This window comes from Mustela erminea, chromosome X (assembly GCF_009829155.1).
Source record: "Mustela erminea isolate mMusErm1 chromosome X, mMusErm1.Pri, whole genome shotgun sequence".
In the NCBI taxonomy this organism is placed as follows: Eukaryota; Metazoa; Chordata; class Mammalia; order Carnivora; family Mustelidae; genus Mustela; species Mustela erminea.
Window position 1 is genome coordinate 91,236,687 of NC_045635.1, and position 19,416 is coordinate 91,256,102.

The 19,416-nt window shown below is 44.3% G+C and overlaps 1 long non-coding RNA gene across 1 annotated transcript; it reads left to right on the forward strand.

The window, feature by feature from the left end:
- Window positions 1–2,825: 2,825 nt before the first annotated feature.
- Window positions 2,826–18,614, forward strand: LOC116583430. Its single transcript, XR_004282720.1, has 4 exons — window positions 2,826–2,891; window positions 16,824–16,936; window positions 17,840–17,932; window positions 18,503–18,614. It is a non-coding gene; the product is annotated as an uncharacterized LOC116583430 (long non-coding RNA).
- The last annotated feature ends 802 nt before the right edge of the window (window positions 18,615–19,416 follow it).

Genomic DNA, 19,416 nt, shown 5'->3' on the forward strand with positions numbered 1-19,416 from the left:
AATACAGTTGTTATCAAAGTAAGTGAGGATGGGTTAAATTATACTTTCCTCCAAACAAAGAAATAAATAAAAAGGTTTCCCTCCATTTGGGTTTTAGAAAAAAAAAAAAAACAACTATATGGTATTTCTAATGAATACTCCTGAAAAAAAATAAAGATTGACAATGAAGCTACAGAAAGACCATCTTAGACAAGTGCAAGCAATAAAACAATATTAAAACAAAATAAAGTGAAATTCAAGGCCAAGAGAATTAAACAGAACAAGGATAAGTTCTTGTAATGATAAAAGGCACATTCGCAGAGATTTATAAGTCATAAATCATATGCAGTAAACAATGCAGCAGTGAATGCATAAGGAAAAAAACTAAAAACACAAACACAAGGACAACTTAATAGAAAACCATAGTTTTGATGGGAAAAGTTATTTATCTGTAAATATTTAACAAACAAAACACAAAAATTAACCAAGGATATAAAGAATCTAAAAAATGTAATGAACAAATTCAGTTTAACATAAAATTGAACTTTAACAGAGAATACACAGTCCTAACATATATCCATATACCATTTCTAAAAATCAGTCATGAACTTGGCCATAAAGAAAGTCTGATAAATTCCAATAGGGAGAACTTTACGGGCCACATTTTCTGACTAAAACAAAATAAAACAAAAGTAACAAAAAAGATAACTCCCCAAAATTTAATATTTGGAAAGGAAGAAAGACTCTCCTGAACAGTTACTGGATCCAACAGGAGATCATCGCTGAATCTACAAAATTATTTAGAAATTAATCAAAGAAGAACATTTCATAAAAGAAAATAAGATGTAGCAAAAGAAATTTTAATGAAAATGTATAGCCTCAAAGGGTTTTATTGTTAAAGAAAGAGTGAAGGAGCGCCTGGGTGATGTCTGACCCTTGATTTAGGCTCCAAACTCAGCCGGGGGTCTGCTTGAAGGTTCTCTCTCTCCCTCTACCTCTGCTCCTACCCCACCCCTGTTCCTGTGCTCTCTCTAAAAAAAAAAGAGAGAGAGAGAGAGAGAGAGCATGAACTTAAAGAAAGTAGAAAGAGAGAATTAATAAAGATAGAAGCTAAAATTAAAGAAATAGAAACCACTACCACCACACAGCGCCACCTCCCCACCTTCCACAAACATTGACACACAAAGGAGAGTGCATAAATAAGATCAAAATCAACAGATTTATAAAATAAACCCCCTCCTTCAGCAGCCTACTGTTTTAAAAAAAAAAGATTGCAATGTATACTATTGGTATACAATTGGTATACAATACAATATACCAATATACTATTGGTATACAATGTATATTATTAGTATACAATGTATACTAAAACTGAGGTATAACCACTTCAGTAAAACACTGATAAACAAAATAATAAGCAACATTGTCAACAACATTGAAAATGTCAAGAAAATGAACATATTTCTGGCAGGACATAGAATGTCATGATGAACACAAGATGTGGTGGGAAACATGAACAGACCAGTAAGCACAGGAAAAAAAAAAACATAGGAAATTGTTCAGTTCTATTTATCTTTAAAAAAAAATAGAATTTGTGTTGCTCAAACTGTCCCAGACTTACAGAAAGCAACCTTAAAGCATTCTACACATAAGCTTTTACAAACGTGATGAAAGAATGTGACAAAAAAAAAAACATGGACCACTTTTATTTATGAATATAGATGCAAAGTGTTTTCATAAAATATCAGCAAATAGCTTCCAGCATAGTATTAAAAACATAATTTACTCTGATGAAGCAGGGTATATTCGTGGAACGCAAGTACAGTTAAATTAAGCCATCTATCATAGTTCATTACATCTACAAATTAAAGGGAATGCATGTTATCCAACTGTATCAAACAGGAACAAAGAAATATGTGATACAACCCCACCGGCATGGATAATAATAAAACCTTTGAAAAAGAAACTTACAAACAAACCAATGTGAGCTGGGAAGGCCATCAAGCCTGTGATGCCCCAGGCCTGTTACAGAACCACCCCCTTCTCTCCCAGTACTGAAACAAGAGTGAAGTTCAATGAAAAACATCTTGTCTATTGTTGTGGTCCTGGTGCTGGACTCCCCCTGCATAGGGTTTGTCCTTGAGTTGCCTCAGGCCCTCAAGGCTAGAACTCCCTATAGGATAAAGCAGACATTGTTTTTCACTGAGAGAAAAACATCCTTTGGTTAGATAACTAGGAGCAAATTGTTAGCCCCTTAGTTACCTTGTTGCCACAGACAACATCAATTCCAGATGGATTAAAGATTTAAATTTTCACACGGAAAAAAACCTAAGAAAACAAGTGATTTCTAGAACCAGAGTGGGAGAGGCCTTCGTCAGCAAGATAGGGAACTCAGAAGCCATAAACTGACAAATGATCATTTGAAACTTAACAAGGCTGACATGAAGGACAAGGCAATGTAAAACTTTCTGAGGAGTGGAAAGACTCTGTAAAGATCCCACTGAGAAAAAAAAATAGTTACAATTAAGTAAAACCTACGAGTAGCCCATACTGGAGAGAATTCCTAAAACTTTCTATGAAAAAGACAACAACCCAAAGATGATGGCAAAGGTCATGTTGAGGCAAATCACAGAAGAGCGAAAAAAAAAAAAAAAACCCACCAGATAATAAACACCTGAGATGTTTCCAACTTCATAGGTTGTCGAGGAGATACAAAATATTAGATGTGGTGGGACAGGACTGTTTTTTTTTTTTTTTTAACCTTCAGGCTGGCACCATTTTACATAAATTGATAATATTCAGTCCTGGCAAGAATCTGGGGAAACAGCACCCGTCTTACACCTACCTCTGAGCAGAAGACTTGAGTTGCTACAATCATTTTGGAAGCTCCTCTGGTAGGAACTACCAAAAATGTAAGTACAAACCTTTTATCTGGCAAGATGTCTTCTAGAAATGGATCCTAAGACGTTATTTTTACCAGCGAGCAGAGACCTCTGTCTGGGGATGTTCGCTACAGTTGGCAGTGGCAAAATAACAATTTGGAAGTCCGTCAGAAGGGTAATAGTTGAGTAAGTTACTAGAGCCACACCCCGGGGATACTGAAATGCTGGAAAAAGCGTAAGTTAGATCTCTGTATCTGTTGGCCAGGAAAGTTGTTCATGATGTATTGTTGTGGGGTTTTTTGTTATGAGGCAGATTATTGTGCGTAGTATGATGGTCTTTTTATTCTAAAATAGGTGGGGGAAGGGGCCGTATACCTGTGTGCATACATGCCTGTATTGGGTAGAGCTCAGGGAGGATCCGTCCACACTCACAGATACTAATCCCAAATCTTCCTCTGAATTCTACTCCTTGCACTTCATGAAATGTATTTGAATAACAAGCTACAGGGGGAATATTTATATGAGCAATATGTGCCCATGTCTCTCAAACCAAAATGCTTCACTTCTGTCACAAGATTGTGATAGTGTGGCTATCCTGATTCATTTATGAAAGGGATAAGCAGCAAGCCAGAAGTTTGCAAGTAACCGAGAACAATCTGCAGTTTAGGCGAGGTTTTCAAATCTGAAGAAAGCAGGCATCAAACTTAGACTAAGTTTGTGTGTGTGTGTCTGTGTGTGTGTGTGTGTGTGTGTGTGTGTGTGTGAGAGAGAGAGAGAGAGAGAGAGAGAGAGAGAGAGAGAGAGAGAAGGCTTGTTAGTATACTCATGGAGAAAAATGTGAAAGGACATGGGAGGGGAGGGGAGGGGAGTGGAGGGGAGGGGAGGGGAGGGAAGGGGAAGGAGGAGGGAAAGAGTGAAGGGGAAAAAAAGAAGAGAAGAGAAGAGAAGAGAGGCAGGCACTGAGTAGGAGGGGAAGATGGGGATGCGGGGCGCGGTCTGGAACTCCTGGCAGCCTGGGAGCTGCCAATCCCCACGCCGGAGCCAGCTGCGGGCCGTGGGCTCGAGTGGCGGGGGCTCCACTAACGTGGGAAGAAACAGGAGCTCGCATAGAAATTTTCAGAAACCATACCTAAGGTGAGGAGAGCAGGCCTCTGAATACGTGCAGATGGGAGCAGCTGCTGCAGAATGCAAAGCAAAAAAGGCAGGCGGTTGGAGCCCGCCGCGGGTGCAGGAGCTGACTTGCCCAGAGACGCGTCGGTCTACAAGTTTGGGCTGCACTACCACATCCTGCTTCTGCCTAGGCAAGGGCCGCCTACCCCTTGAGCCATTAAGCTCCTATATAGCAAGGACCTCTTGTCACAAGAGGGTGAGGATCTGGAGGAGGAGGAGGCGAGGAAGCATGGTCGATCACAGAGAACAGGACAGGAGTGGGGCCCCACAGGCCAGGGCTTCCCATTCCTCCGCCCTTTTTTAAATTGAATTATAGTTGACATACACTATTATGTTAGTTTCAGGAGCACAACATAGAGATCCGATATTTTTCTGTATTTCCAAATTATCACCAAGATAGACCTAGTTAACCATCAACACTGTACAAAGGTATTACAATATATCTTCACTGTATTCTCAGCGCTTGACAGTAAATCCCCATGGCTTGTTTTAAAACTGGCAGTTTGTACCTCTTTCACCCATCACCCCACCGCCCTCTCCTCTGGCAACCACCAGCTTGCTGTCTGTGCCTCTGCCTTTGGAGGGGAGTTGGTAGAAAGCTCCTCTCTCCACACCCTGTGGATGGACAGGTCACTGGGCTAGAGACGGGAAGACTCTTCCTGGGGAGAGGTGGAGGCCGAACTCTGGGAAGGAAAAGTCTGCAGTTGGTGACATCTGCTAGAAACTGAGCCCCTTTATCCAGCCCACCCTGCCCATTTACCTCCAGGCCTTTCACCCAAGACAAGAAGTTGAGCAGGCAGGCCCCACATTCTGATCCCAACCCTGCCACTTGCTAATTGCGACCTTGTGCAAGCTAGTTGACCTCTCTGGGGTTCAGTGTCTTCTTTGTAACCCAGGGACAAGATTATTAAGCCTCCCACAGGGTACTGAAGAAGCAGAGAAAGAGAAAAAAGAGACTTAAGATGATCGGGTATATGCAGTATATAGGGCCAGGAAACTTTAAGTTCTCAATATATCTTAGTTATTATTAGAACATTAATTAATGTGTCAGTTGTGGACAGAGCCTCAGACCAGGTGCAGCCTTAATAGCCACAGAGACTGCTAGATTCCATCTCCTTCCACCGTCTCCAACCCCTCCCCATCTCTCCTTCCTGCCCCCACCAGTGCCGGAACTATAATTCTATCTTGCCTTGGAGTGTCTCCAGCTGTTTGCTCATTTTCCATCAGCCTGCTGTGGGTACCCCCCCCAGCCTGCATTCCCTTGGGGTGCACCTTCACTTGAAGAGAGAAGCACATGCACACCCCGCCCCCACGAAGCCTCCCATCTTCCAAGTCACTTGGCAGAACAGAGGGGAGTGGAGGGACTTTAAAGGGAGGGAGTCTTGGGCGCCTGGGTGGCTCAGTGGGTTAAGCCGCTGCCTTCGGCTCAGGTCATGATCTCAGGGTCCTGGGATCGAGTCCTGCATCGGGCTCTCTGCTCAGCAGGGGGCCTGCTTTCCTTCCTCTCTCTCTGTGATCTCTTCCCTTCCTCTCTCCTACTGTGATCTCTCTCTGTCAAATAAATAAATAAAATCTTTAAAAAAAAAAAGGGGAGGGAGTCTTAAGGCACAGACAGACACCCAGAGAGAATCAAGAAAGGACACAGAGCCCTGCTTGAGAAGCCTTTCAGGGTGCTCAAGGCAGCCAGCAAATAGCAAATGTTGAAGGTTGTTTTTTGTTGTTGTTTTTTCCATTGAGCATCTGCAGTTGCTGGGTGTAACCCTAGCCTCCTTCCTCTGCGAAATGTGTGAATGTGCTATCGTCAAGCATTCCGCATATCGATTCTCTCACATTTCACTGACTTGATCCCTCTCTGCCCCCATTAACCCCACATAATGGGCGCTTTGCTCTTTCAAATCCAGGTCGACCCCCACAGATGGCCCAAGGGTGATAAGGAATAGTTAACCAGCTAGCCCATGCTTTCTGTCTCTACGCAGAAGGTGTTATTCTGGAGATGAAAATGTGGGGTGTAAGGAGGAAGCCAAGGATTATTTCTTTGAACCTTCGCTTGTTTTGCCAGAGTCTAAATATGATGCTGCAGAATATGTCCAAATGTTCCTAAAATAGACCCAGCGCTGAGGAGACTGTGCTCATGCCTGGGCATTCCCAGAACTGGCTTCACTAGCCAGCTTGAAGTCACTCTCTGTCCACAAGGGGGTGAGGAATTCTCACTTGATGGGGTGCTGAAGAGTCAATCCTTCAAGATTAGGAAAGCTTCTTGATTTAGGAGACATTTGTTATGGAAAGATCTCGGTCCTTTGGGGGCATCTCTCCCCTCCCATATCCTCCGCCCCTTCTGTGGCAGGTTAGAGCCCTGGGGCAGATGTACCGGTCCGTGGTCAGCCTGGACCACTCTGCACAAGCACAGCTCTCCACATTCTCATTTTCTTTCTCCAAGTCCCACAAAGGGCTTCTTTTTAATAACATCATCAGCCCCCTCACTCCCCCTCATCAGCAACCACTGTGTCTCGAAATATGCATCTTAAGCACAAGTAGGGAAGTTAAGCATGATTATTATAAATATGACAAAGTTACGGGACCACAGTCTAACCGTAAGGAACACATCAGTCATGCCTAAATTGAAGGACATTGGATAAGATACCTGACGGGTGCTCCTCAAAGCTGTCGAAGCCATCAAAAGCTAGGAAAGTCTGAGAAAATGTCACAGCCCCGAGGAGCCAAGAGATATGATAACTAGTATAATATGGTACCCTGGATGGCATCTTCGAACAGAAAAAATAGCGGGAAAACTAGTGAAATCTGAATAAAATGTGGACCTCAGTTAATAATGTGTCAATGTCCATTCATCAGTTAGTGATAGCGATGTAAGAAGTTAACAGCAGGGGAAACTAGGTGTGGAGGTACACAAGAACCATGTATTATTTTTACAGTTTTTCCGGAAATTTCAAAATATTCTTAAAGTCAAAGTTTATTTATATATTTTCAAAGTGACAAAAGGGGGTGGGATGTGATTGATTGGAATGGGCAGAAGGGAGATTTTCTCAGGTGACGATAATGTTCGATGTCTTGGTAGACTCTCGGGTTACACAGGTTATCCATGTGTCCTCACCTATTGAATAGTGCACTTAAGATTTGTGCAATTTGTTGTGTATACATTTTATCACAAAAAGGAAAATAAACTGTAAAGAAATAGTGAAATCCAGCAAATAAAATGCATGCTGAAGTGTTTCAGGGAGAGTACGACGTCAGCAACTTTATTCGAAGTTAAAGTGAATATAAAATCCTTTTTTTTTAGAGAGAGAGAGAGCAAACTTACGGTCAGGTGAGAACAGAGAGGTGAGGGGAGGGATAGAGAGAGAGGGAAAATCCCTAGCAGACTCCACACCCAGAATGGAGCCCAACTTGGGGCTCGATCCCTAAAACCCCAAGATCATGATTTGAGCTGAAATCAAGATTCAGACACTTAACCAATTGAGCCACCCAGGCACCCCTCCATCATATGTTCATATAACAATTTTCTTTTGTAGGACATTTGAGTTGTGCACAGGGGTTTTTGTCTGGTGGCTTATTTTTTGTTATTACGAACTTTGACACAGTGGCTATCATTACACATATATCTGTGCACCTGTGTGAGTATACCTGTGACACCACTTGCTAGAAATGGAATTCCTGGGTTAAAAATACTGTGGGGGTGCCTGGGGGGCTCAGTCGTTAAGCGTCTGCCTTCAGCTCAGGTCATGATTCCAGGGTCCTGGGATCGAGCCCCACATCAGGCTCCCTGCTCGGTGGAAGCCTACTTCTCCCTCTCCCACTCCTCCTGCTTGTGCTCCCCCTCTTGCTGTTTCTCTCTGTCAAATAAGTAAAATCTTTTAAAATATATGCATATATACATATATATATATGTATATATATATATATATGGTGTCAGTTTGTACTCCCGCCAACAGTGTATGAGAATGTGTGTGTCCCCATACCTTGAACGACACTTGTTATTACTGATTTGTTTTAATTTTCATAAATCTGAGAGGTGACAAAAAATACACAATTATTGTTTCAATTTGAATTTCTGTATTCGCGAGGCTCTATGTCTATTCTGTGTTTATGGCTCTTTGTAGTTCCATTCATTGCTTACTTATTCCTTTTGCCCATTTTTTCTACTTTTTTTGCAAGTGCTCTTTGTAATATGTCTTGCAAATATTTTTCTCTTATTTTTAACTTTCCCACAAGGTAGCTTTCAAAGTGTTTCTGGTGGAAGTGTTTTTCAGTTTCTCGGGTTTTGCCATTTTCCTGCTCTGTGTATGGATTTTGCTGATCATCATGGCCTTTCTTTCACATCACAGCCCTTTGGGGTACATCAGACAGGAGATGTGAAAAGGTCACATTAATGGTCTCATGGTCACACAGCTAACAACGAAACACTGGACTTGAACCCAGGTCTTCTCAGTCCTAGCCCAGGGTCATTTCCATTACCAAGAAAGGGCCAGAATTGTTATTTCCACTTAAGAGAAGGGAGAATGTTTTTCTCCATGCCTGTTGCCAAGCCCTGCTGGAGAAAGGCCCAGCCAGGCAGATGGCTCCAGATTCTACAGTCCAGACTGCGATCTCAACTGGGCCTTACTGCTGCCCCAGGATCCTTTTGGTTCCCTAATTAGCTCATTCAAACCTCCCCCACAACAACAATTGCAAACATTCTTCACTTTTATCAAACCTCTGGTCGCCATCCCTCACCATCCCACTCTCTCTCTCTCTCATTTCACAGACAGAACAGAAATTCTCAGGTGGGAATGCTCAACTTCCTGCCCCACCCCTCCCAAATCCCCTAACTGGGTGGGTCCCCTGCGGTAGGGGAGACAAGACTGTTTGGGGGGTGCGGCAAATGGGGTTTTCGCTGAGCAGAGAGGAGACCAATTTGGGAGACTGGTCTGGCTCCTGGTCCCCTTCTGGCCCCCCAGGGCTGGGTTGAAGCCCCTCCAGTAGGAAAAGCAGACAAAGCCACAGACGTTGTAAGCTACTTGGGGAGCACTGAAGTTCAAGGACTGATGGATCAGTTTGCTGGGGACTTCATGAGACTCGAGGCAAAAGCGGGCCCAGCTTTGGGTCCCACTAACCCAGCATGGAAGGGAATGAGAGAAAGTATGGTTTGTCCAGCCTTGGCCCAGAGCTCTGCCCTCCAGCAGCTCTTGGAGGGGCACAGGTGTCACTAGAACCCCAGCATGCTCGCCCTCAGCAGCAGCAATGCGGGCGGACAATGGGCTCTGGAGTGGAAAGAAGAGAGCAGAGCAGTGAGTAGAGTGGTTTACAGGTGCATGGAAGGCATCACTTTGGGGGGATTCTCAGAAATAAGTGGGGTGCTCTCCGAGGGGGCCAAATTCCTACCTGGAGCTGCTGAGGGATGGGGATGGGTACAAAGCTTGAGCATAAATTAAAACATGACCCAGAGTCACAGGCTGAAGGAACCGGGAGGCCTTTGGGTCACAGGACCATGGCCAATCCCTCCCAGACGCGACCAAGGCAGAACTCACATTCTATTCAGAGACTGGGGCGCCACCTCATCTTTCTTTTCTCCCAAAGGATGACCAGTGCATATGGAAGACAGGGCTCCAGCAGTCAGGGGAAGGGCCTTTCTGCTCCCTAAAGGAATGAACGTGATGAGAAATAGGCTCTGTCAGTGTATTTGGATTGGGTCTGGGTTTGCAGGAGAAATGCTGCTTTTCTATAGATGGATACAAGCAGGTTATTTCACCGAAGCCTGGGGCTCCCTTCTGATCAGCTGACAGGGCTCAGTGGCAGGCTTCTTTGAATGTGTGACAGAAACCACTTGCTCCCTGCCCCATTTCCACTTCTAGACATTTTGCTTGGATTCTGGTTCCCTACTGAAACAGCCTCCCCCTTTGGAAAACTCTAGTCAGTGTCACCGGATGTGCACAGGCAGCAACTTCAGCCATGGGAGAAATCCTTTCCAACTGGCAGTCAGTTCTGACACTGACCTAGATGAGAGAGAAGGAGAGGTTGGAACTGTGGGTGGTCACTCCAACGACTCAAGGAAACGGGGCAGAAGAACAAAGACAAGGGAGATTTTTTAAAATGAGGGTGGGGTAGAGAGGAAATACATGGAGAAGTGTAACGTCCCTTTACGTGTCAGTTGCTTTTTTTGCTAGAAACTCCTAGAAGCCTACATGTTGCTCAGACAGCATTTGTTCTCAGTGAGTCTGTAAGGTGAACACTGAAGTTATCTAGGAGCCTCAGTTTCATGAATGCCATTTTATGCCTTGAGTGCTGGCAGAATTTTCCCTGAGGAAAGCATGTCTCTGATGGACTTCTGTCGATTCTGATCTAGGAGATCTCAAATGATCTCAGATGATGCATAGTGACCCAAAGTCTGCCTTTGGGTCACCATGCATCAAAGTTTGAGGAGAAGAAGATGGCAGGAGAGAAAGTTTTTTACATGAAAGCAACTGTCAAGGAATGATGTGAGGTCAATGCAGATTTCAGAATTTTTTTCCACAGCTCTTAGAGATACCAACCTGAATAACAGATACTTCTGACTTCTGGGTCCTTGCAAGGTCCTTAAACACATTCAGAATGCTGCCAGAAAAAAATCAGTAACATTGAGAATTTGGGCATCACACGCATTCCATCTTATTCTTGTTTTTAAGAAGACATAGCATTTGTATGGAGTTTATGGAAGCTTGCAAGAGAGAGGGAGGGAGAGAGAGAGAATTTCTCATCTTGCGAGTGGGCAAATCTCCCTAAACACTTAATGCCAAGATGCTTTCATCTTGATTTGCTCCCTTAGGTGCTCAGAAAAACCAGGCCAGAGAAAGGTCTGTTATAAGTCATTCCTCCTTTGAAGTTCTGGCTCTCTACGTAGTCATTCACAGAGTTCACACAAGTTATACCCATTTCACTGTACGGGAGGTGATGGGTTGAAGAGTCATCTAGCTTAAGCTGTTGGAATTTGAGTTTAATCCCCACGACTTGACTCTGGTCCGAAGTGACCCCCAAAAGGGCCTTCCTATTGACAGCCATTGGCAACTCCAGTCTGGGTCACCCGTGATCTCAAAGACCCTGAAGAGGTTGGCTTCCAGAATTTTCTGGATACTCAAGATCATTGAACTAGAGTCATTGGCATTTATCGAACAATTAATAACCATAGCTCATCAATGGACATTATACATGCATCTTCTCACTTCCTAACCCCATTGTAACAGGTAAGCCCTGTTATTACCATGACCAAACTGAGGCTCCTGGAAGCTAAATCACTTACCCAAGGTCACTCAGCATGTAAGTGGCAGGACAGGAGTCTGATCTGTCTGCATGATCCAAGAGGTGGCGCTGACTCCTTCCAAAACTTTATCAATCATCTTTCCCCTTCAATTCATTTCCAAGACTCTCAAGAACAGCCCATACTGGTTGCCTTCTGTTCCTACCACCAAATCGCTCCTTAACCCTTTCCCTATTCCCCACTAACCAGCCATCTGGAAGGGGACCAGTGACAATCACCAGCAAATCCAGTGTCCTCTCCTCAGCCCCTCAGTTATAACACAACTGCAGGATCAGACACTTGCTCCTTCTTGGAACGCTCCTCTCCTTTGGTCTTTACAAATTTCCTGTTTTCCTGTTACCCTCCTGATCTCTTCTCTGTCTTATTCAGTGGACCCCTCTTGTGCCCTTCACCCCCCTCCCCATAGATGTAGATTTTCCTTAAGGATCTGTCCTCAGCCTTGCCCCCATCCCTCCCAGATTCTAGTATTAGCCCTCTGCTGATGAAATGGCCTCTGGGAGAGGCATCACAAAGTAATGGCTATGAGCACTGACCCTAGAATCAGTCTGCTTGAGTTCCAATCTCCTGTCACATGCTAGTAACTCTGGTGAGTTACACTGTACCTCTGTTTGCTCATCTGTAACATGAGGACTCCTGGGGATCATGTACATAGTGCCCTAGTCCAGTGTCTGACAAGCAGTGAGCTTCATGCAAACATTTGCTGCTACATAGTCTGGGCACCTCTTCACCCTTCCCCTGGCCCCAACTTCCACCTGCACTCCAGATCCACTCCAACTGGTTGCATCATATTTCTGCCCTGAAGGTCACTAAGAAATTCACCATGTCCATGATTGCCTTCATGTCTCCTTCATTTCTCCCCACGAAAGATCCTGCTTGTTATTTACTCATCTGTGTTGGAGATCACCACTACCCGGATCAGTATGCCATCCAGACCCTCCCTTTCACTCACCCTGGATATTCCATTGGTTATACAGCACCTCTCCCCCCAGTCCTACATTTTCAGATTCTCTAATCTGGGCTATGTAAATGTTCTGAAATGGATCATGGCTGAGCACCATGTGAACGGAGTAAATGCCACTGAACCGCACACTTTCACTAATTAATTAATTAATTTCTTTATTTTGAGAGCGAGAACATGAGCATGCATTGGGGGGAGGGGCAGAGAGAGAGGGAAAGAGAGAATCCCAAGCAGACTCCATGCTCAGCATTGAGCCTGGCACAGGGCTTGATCCCACCACCCTGAGATCATGACCTGAGCCAAAATCAAGATTTGGATGCTTAACCAACTGAGCCACACAGGTGTCCCTGAATGGCACACTTTAAAACAGTTGAAAGGGTAGATTTCATTTTATGTGTATTTTATCACAATAAAAAACGTCATGTGTATCTCTCCACCTCCATAGCTTGCCACCATAGTCCAGGCCACGGGAATACCATCAGAGCCTCCTAAGTGATCTTTGATGTTTCTACTTTTGCCTACCCCCAAAGGCACAGATCCAGTGGGTCTGAGCGTAGGGCCTGGGGACATGACCTACTAACAAGTACTCCTCAGAGTGCTTACTTAAAGTTTAGGAATCTCTGCCACAGGATGAAGTTCCAACTCCTTTCTCTGGCAAGATCCTTCATGTTTTTCTCTAGTGTGCTCCCTTTCCCCTTTATCTCGCTTTTTCCTATAGTTGCTTTATGTTGTGGCCAAGGGTGCTAACAGGCCACGAACTAAGGAGTAGAATTAAGAGAACACTCTGAACTTCAAGGAAAAAGAAAGCAAAAGAGAGATCAAAAAGGAGAGGGGGAGGAAAGAAGGAAAGAGAGAACTCTGGATTTAAATCTTAGTTCAAGTCCTAGCTTCCCCACTTCCTAGCTCTATGATCCAAAGGAATTTACTTTACTTGTCTGATCACCAGTCTCCTTCTCTGTCGTAGTTGTTGTTGTTGTTTTAAATAGTACTATGCTACAATCTGGCTGTGAAGATCAGATTAGGTAACATATGCCAAGTCCTTAGTGTGGGCAATACTTTTGTAAAAAAAAGATTAATGGGTTTTTAAGCTTTGAGGGAAAAATGATACATGTTAAAGACATAGTTTTTCAGTGAATATTAATTATAGTTGTTTCCTTAGTACTTAGCTCAGTGTGTGGTCCATATCTAGAGCTAGATACATTCTCTTTGGCTGTTGTTGTTAGTACTAAGATCATCATAGCTGGGGCTAGAATCAAGCACACCAGCAGAGAGCCTAACCTTGGCAAGGTGAAGGAGCAGGTCTTCCTGAGTGTCGGAAGAGTTTGAGATGGCTGTGTGCAGATGGGTCAGATGGAAGCTGAAGAAGCTTCTGTCATTTGGCCTCAGTCTTTTCAGTAATGAAGGAGGTGAAGTCATCTCCTGAGAATGTGGGGGAGGGATGGGGCTGGGGGCTTGAGAAGAGGGCAGGAAGTTTAGAGCAGCTGCTGCAGGGAATGTGATAGGGAGTCAGCAAGCGAGGAATGAATGGATTGTCGAACAGCCAGAGGGGCCAGCTTAGGGTAGAGAGCAAGTATTGGCAGTGAACCCGATGAGTAGGGTTTCTCCAGCAAGCCAACCATGGAAATAGTCACCTTCCAGGGGTCACCCGGGGGTGCAGATTGGAAAGGCAGGACTAGGACAAAAGCTAAGGAGGTGATGGATTCTTTGGTGGCCACAGGCATAGTGGAAATGCCCACAGACCTGGGCTAAAAGGGAAGGCTCACATATTCATTCAAAAGATATTTAACTACCACATACTGTATAAATATTATGCAAGTACCTGACATGGGAGATACTGTAAAGGACCAGACCCACAAAATCCCTGCTTTCAATATATATCTACACATAGACTTGCCTACAAATATTCATAGAAGCTTAACTCATCATTGCAAAAACCTGGAAACAACCCGATGTCCTTCAGTAGGTGAATAGATAAACTTTGGTACATCCTAACAGGTGAATAGATAAACTTTGGTACATCCTATAATTACTGTGTAATAAGAAGAAACAAAGTAGCAATACATGCAACGTGTCAAAATCAGTGGGCTGAGTAAAGAAAATGCATACTGCATGATTACATTTATACAAAATTCCAGAAAATGCAAATTAATCAATAGTGACAAAAAGCAGATCACTGCTGGTTTAGACCAGCAGGAAGAAGGCACAAATAATCAAGGGGAAATTTTTGGTGGTGATTGATATGTCCTGTTCATTAACTTGATTTTGGTGATGATTTCACAGGTGTATACATATGTTAAAATCAATCACATTATATGTATCAAATTTTTTTTTCTTTTGGAAAGAGAGAGAGAGTTCATGAGTCGGGAAGGGGGGTCAGAGGGAGAGGGAGAGAGAGAATCCCAAGCAGGCTCCATGCCCAGCGCAGAGCCCAGTGCAGGCTTGAACTCACAACCTTAAGATCATGACCTGAGCCCAAATCAAGAGTCAGATGCTCAACTGACTGAGCCACCCAGGTGTCCCTCATGTTGTATATTTTAAATGTATGCACTTTTTACGTTTTGGCCTGAGGAAAATCCCTGCCTTCGTGGAAACTTACAGCCTAAATGGGAGAGACTGGTAATAGACCAGTAAGTAAACAAACATGGTATTTTTAGACAGTGCTTCATACTGTGAAATTAAAATAAACAAGGTAATGGGATAGAGAATAGGGTGGGGGCTGGGAGAAAGGAACAACTATAGATAGGATGGTCAAGGAAGGCCTCTGGAAAAGTGGCATTTGAGCTGAGACTTGAATGAAGAGAAGGAAAACAGCCATGAGAAGATGTGGAGGAAAAATATTCCAGGCAAAGAAGCCGCACAGGAGGCAGGAGTGAGCTTGATGCATTCAAGGAACAACAAAAAGATTAGTGTAATTTGAGTTTAGTGAGCAAGAGGGAAGGGTATCCAGGAGATGAGGTTTAGAGAGGTCTTGTTGACCATGGGGAGGAGTTGGGATTGTATTCTAATTGTGTGGGTAATCCAATGGAGGTCCTTACATAGACACATAGAGACGAGACACGATCTGCTTTATACCTGAACACTCCTCTGGCTATTGTGTGAAGAACTGACTCCAAGGGGTCAAAGGTAAAGGCAAGAAGACCAGTTAGAAAGTGCTATATTAAACCAGGTAAGAAATGATGGGGTGCAGACAAGGGTGAGAGAAGAGATCATGAGAAATGGTTATATGTAGAATTCCTTTTGAAAGTACAGTTGAAAGGACTTGTCTCCTAATTGAATATGGAGGGGTGAGGGGAAATGGAGAATCAGTGGGACTCCTGCTTTGGCCTAAGCAGCTAGATAAATAATGGTAGTACCATTTACAAAAGAAGAAGAAGGAGGAGACGGAGGATAGGAGGAAGGGAAGGTTCATATGGCAATGCCCACCTTCCAAAGACCACCAGGAACAAACCTGTGGTTGAACAAATTGGGTTTATGATTCATGGCAAGAAGGGAGAATTAATACCACGGGTAATCATGGGTGTCTTGATAAGAGGTGTTAGAAAGCACTTACTAATGGATTGGAGCTTCTCTTAGGTGATTTGGGGAACAGCCCAAGGAAGTGATCATTTGCTCTGGACTGGATGCTATTAGGAGGGGAGGCTAATTCTGGGATCAGGTATCTTAATAGCTCTTATCTAGAATGAAGGAAGACTAAAGATATAAGTGGGGAGAGAAGTAGCAGGTAGCTGGGAAGAGAGGATGTCTGGTATTTTCGAGCTTCACAATGACCTTGTTTGTGTCTGTACTTAGATAATGTTATGCCGTGGTCTTGTTTGGTCTCACTTTATCATGATCACAGAGATACGTCTTGTGATTAAACTTACCCGATATTGGTGTTCTGTGAGACGGTTTACATTCAACACGAGAATAATGTGACCAACTCATGAACACCAGGCCAGCTTCTAACCAATAGTAGACAATTACCCTACATGTAATTGTCAGACTGGTTCCCTGATGACAAGGGCTGTTTGTTTGTTTGTTTGTTTGTTTGTTTTTTCCTCAAGTAGAAAAGCAAATTTGGGGGACAAAGTGTCAAAAGCTCTGTTTTGGACATGTTCATGGTTAGACAGGTTTCAACACTCAAGTAGAGATGTTTAGTAGGCAGTCAGATATGCAGGTCTGGAGCTCAGAATAGGAGTTTGGGGGGATTTAAAGAAACATAAATTTGGGGATCATTATAGTTAAGATGGTATTTATATACGAAGAAGACCTTTTTGCATGTTGGGACTACTCGACATCACCAAGGGAGAGAAAATAGAGGAAGGAGAGAAGGGTGTCTCAGGATGGAGCCCTAGGCAATTGAATGGCAGGGGGAACCAGCAAAGGAGACCAAGAATAAAAAGGACTGGTGAAAAAGGAGATGAACCAGGGGTTGTGAAAGTCAAGAGAAAGTTTTAAGAAAGGAGCATGAAATGCTGCTGAGCTGTCATAGAGATGAAGACTGAGAATCAAGCAACACGCAGGCTTTTGTCACCATGACAAAGCTGTCTGTCTCACTGCTGTGGTTTAGGTGACAGCACAGCTGCAGTGGATTGGGGCAAGACTGGAAATTACCATTACTGAGCCTTGACTATGAACCAGGCATTCTGTTAAGCTACTCAATCTTCACCACAACTCTGGGAGGTAGGTGCTATTTCTTACATCTATTCTACAGATGCGGAAAGGGGCTTGGAGAAGGTTTAGCAATGGCCCTCACATTACACAGGTGGTCGAGCTCTAGAGCTCACGCCACATGCACTGTGCTATTCTGCATTAGCAGATGATGGAGACCGTGAAGAGGTGGGGCTCTTGAACTGATCTGCCCTTGGACTTGCTGGAGGGAATGTTGAACCTGAGGGAGGGTGCCAGTTCCTTCGGACATGATAGGAATTCCATCCTTCCAGGTCCTCAGAGACTCCGTCCTAGTATTTATTCCCTCAGTCTCCTCAACCATTCCCTTCCAGCATCCTGTTTGCTAAGTTAGCCTTCCAACAGACAGAGTCTAATTGGGGAGCAGGTCAAGGGCTTCTCTCCCTTTCTGTCTGTCCCACTTACTCCCATCTCCACCCCATCCCACCCTCCACCCCGGGAGACTCACATAGAAATGCAGATACCCTTCTAGAGGGCTAAGGGTCCAATCTTCCCAACAACCCCAGAAGTAGTGGGACAAATAAAAAAAAAAAAAAAGCCAGAGTGCTGTTCTTGAGCTAATCACAATGGTTGGTATCACCAGAGCAGCCTTACCCATCTCAGGTTTGGGAGTCTAGGACAAGCCCCCTTCACAACTCCCACCCTCACAGGTGTGGCCATGACAAACAAGGTTTCCCCATGAAGCAGGAGCTCTTAACCCTTGGCCGTGTCCACCTGCTATTGGGTAAGGGGCATTCCTGCTGCAGACCAAGGAGGATGGGGAAAGAAGGCACAAATCTGGGCGGGGTTGCATTGTGGTTGCCAATCTCAGTACTCTCAACTTGGTTATTATGAAAATAAAAGGAAGAGGAAAAAGATATTCCTGGACTCACTGATACTATTGTGCCTCGTTGCCAGGGGCCCCCAGACTCTCTCAGAATCCACAGACTCTTCCATATAAAGAAAATGATGTCCACCAGTATGTTGTGAGAAAGCACCTGAACTAAGAAGGTAAGCATCCTAGGACCCAACTGCCCAAGATTCAGCATCTTGGTCCTCCACATGTCCTATAACACAAACGTCAGTTTACTCTGAAGAAACAGTATGCCAAGCAAAATAAGAAAGAGGCCACAGAATATACTAAGCTTTTGGCCAAGAGAATGAAAGAAGCCAAAGAAAAATACCAGGAGCAGATTGTCAAGAGATGGAGGTTATCCTCTCTTCAGAGAGCTTCTCTCTTGGGGCCTGAGTCCAGCCAAAATGGAGAGTTTTCCAAAAGTAACAAATCAACAAGATCAGACATAAAACAAGGATGATTCCTTGGGTCATCACGGGGATGAACAGCAGATGAGATGTAAATGAGTAAGAACATAGCCCCTGGCACCAGAGAGGGAACGGTTCTGGAAGCTGGGACTGAGAGTGACAGTGAAGCTTGGAACAGAAAGGGAGCACATGAGATCAAAACCGATCCCATAGTTCCACCCAAGGCTGGTCCTGCCCACCATGCTGCCAGAGGAGTGGCCCCATGAGAAGAGGAACAAAATTAACGTGCCCTCCTTGTCTCGATTCGTTCTCTTCCAGGCCTGCTGAAGGTGGACCCCCTGCTAGGTCATCCTGAGATCCTAAAAGAGCCAAGGCGAGGCCCCCTGTTTCTTCAGGGACCTGATGTGTTTTCAGGAGTGGACATCTCGTGGGTCAGGTACGTGGGAATTCAGCGAATGCATACAGCAAGCCAGTCCTTCGCGACCACCTGAGTCCTCTGCAGGGTTCTAAGCACAGCTGGCAGTAAGAGGAAGATGTGACTTGAGAAGCTGTGGGAAGTTATGCCCCTTCCCACCCAGCCAGCCCCAACACACACAAACCCTTCAAGATAGCACTCTTTCCAGATTTCACCAAAATCCACAACTAGAGATTCTTTCCTTGGGTTTCACCTTTACATTGTCCTGAATGATCTATTATAAACCGTGAACACCCCTTCAGGGGCTGAGAGAGAACTCGGTACTCCACATGTGCTGTGCTCTGAGATCCAGCACAAATGGAAGAGTTGCTTTAATCACATTATTTGTCTTCCTGGACTGGCAGTAGGTTGTGTTAAGTGATAACAGGGGCTGAAAAAGTGACTTCTCATCCAGCTTCTTCTCCCAGAAGCCATTTTGATAGTTGATTCAAATTCACCTGGGGGTGGCTATTGACCCATATGATCCATTCTCCCTTGGTGGTCCTCAGTCTCCCTCCCTAACCTTCACAGAACATTCTAGATTGCTCTTCCTCCTACCTCCCTCATGAAGCCTGTGATTCCTTCCCTTCATTCTCTTCTCTTCTGCCTTCTCTCAATCCTTCACCTGCGTCTTCAAAGTCTAGGCTCCAGTCCTGGTGGAACCCTGAAAATACAGTATTATTGTCATATTTTTTTAAACAGGTCACTGTGGGCCTGCGGGAAGAGGGGATGAGTAGGATGGTGAGGTGGTTATGCACAGACTCCTAGTCATCCAAAA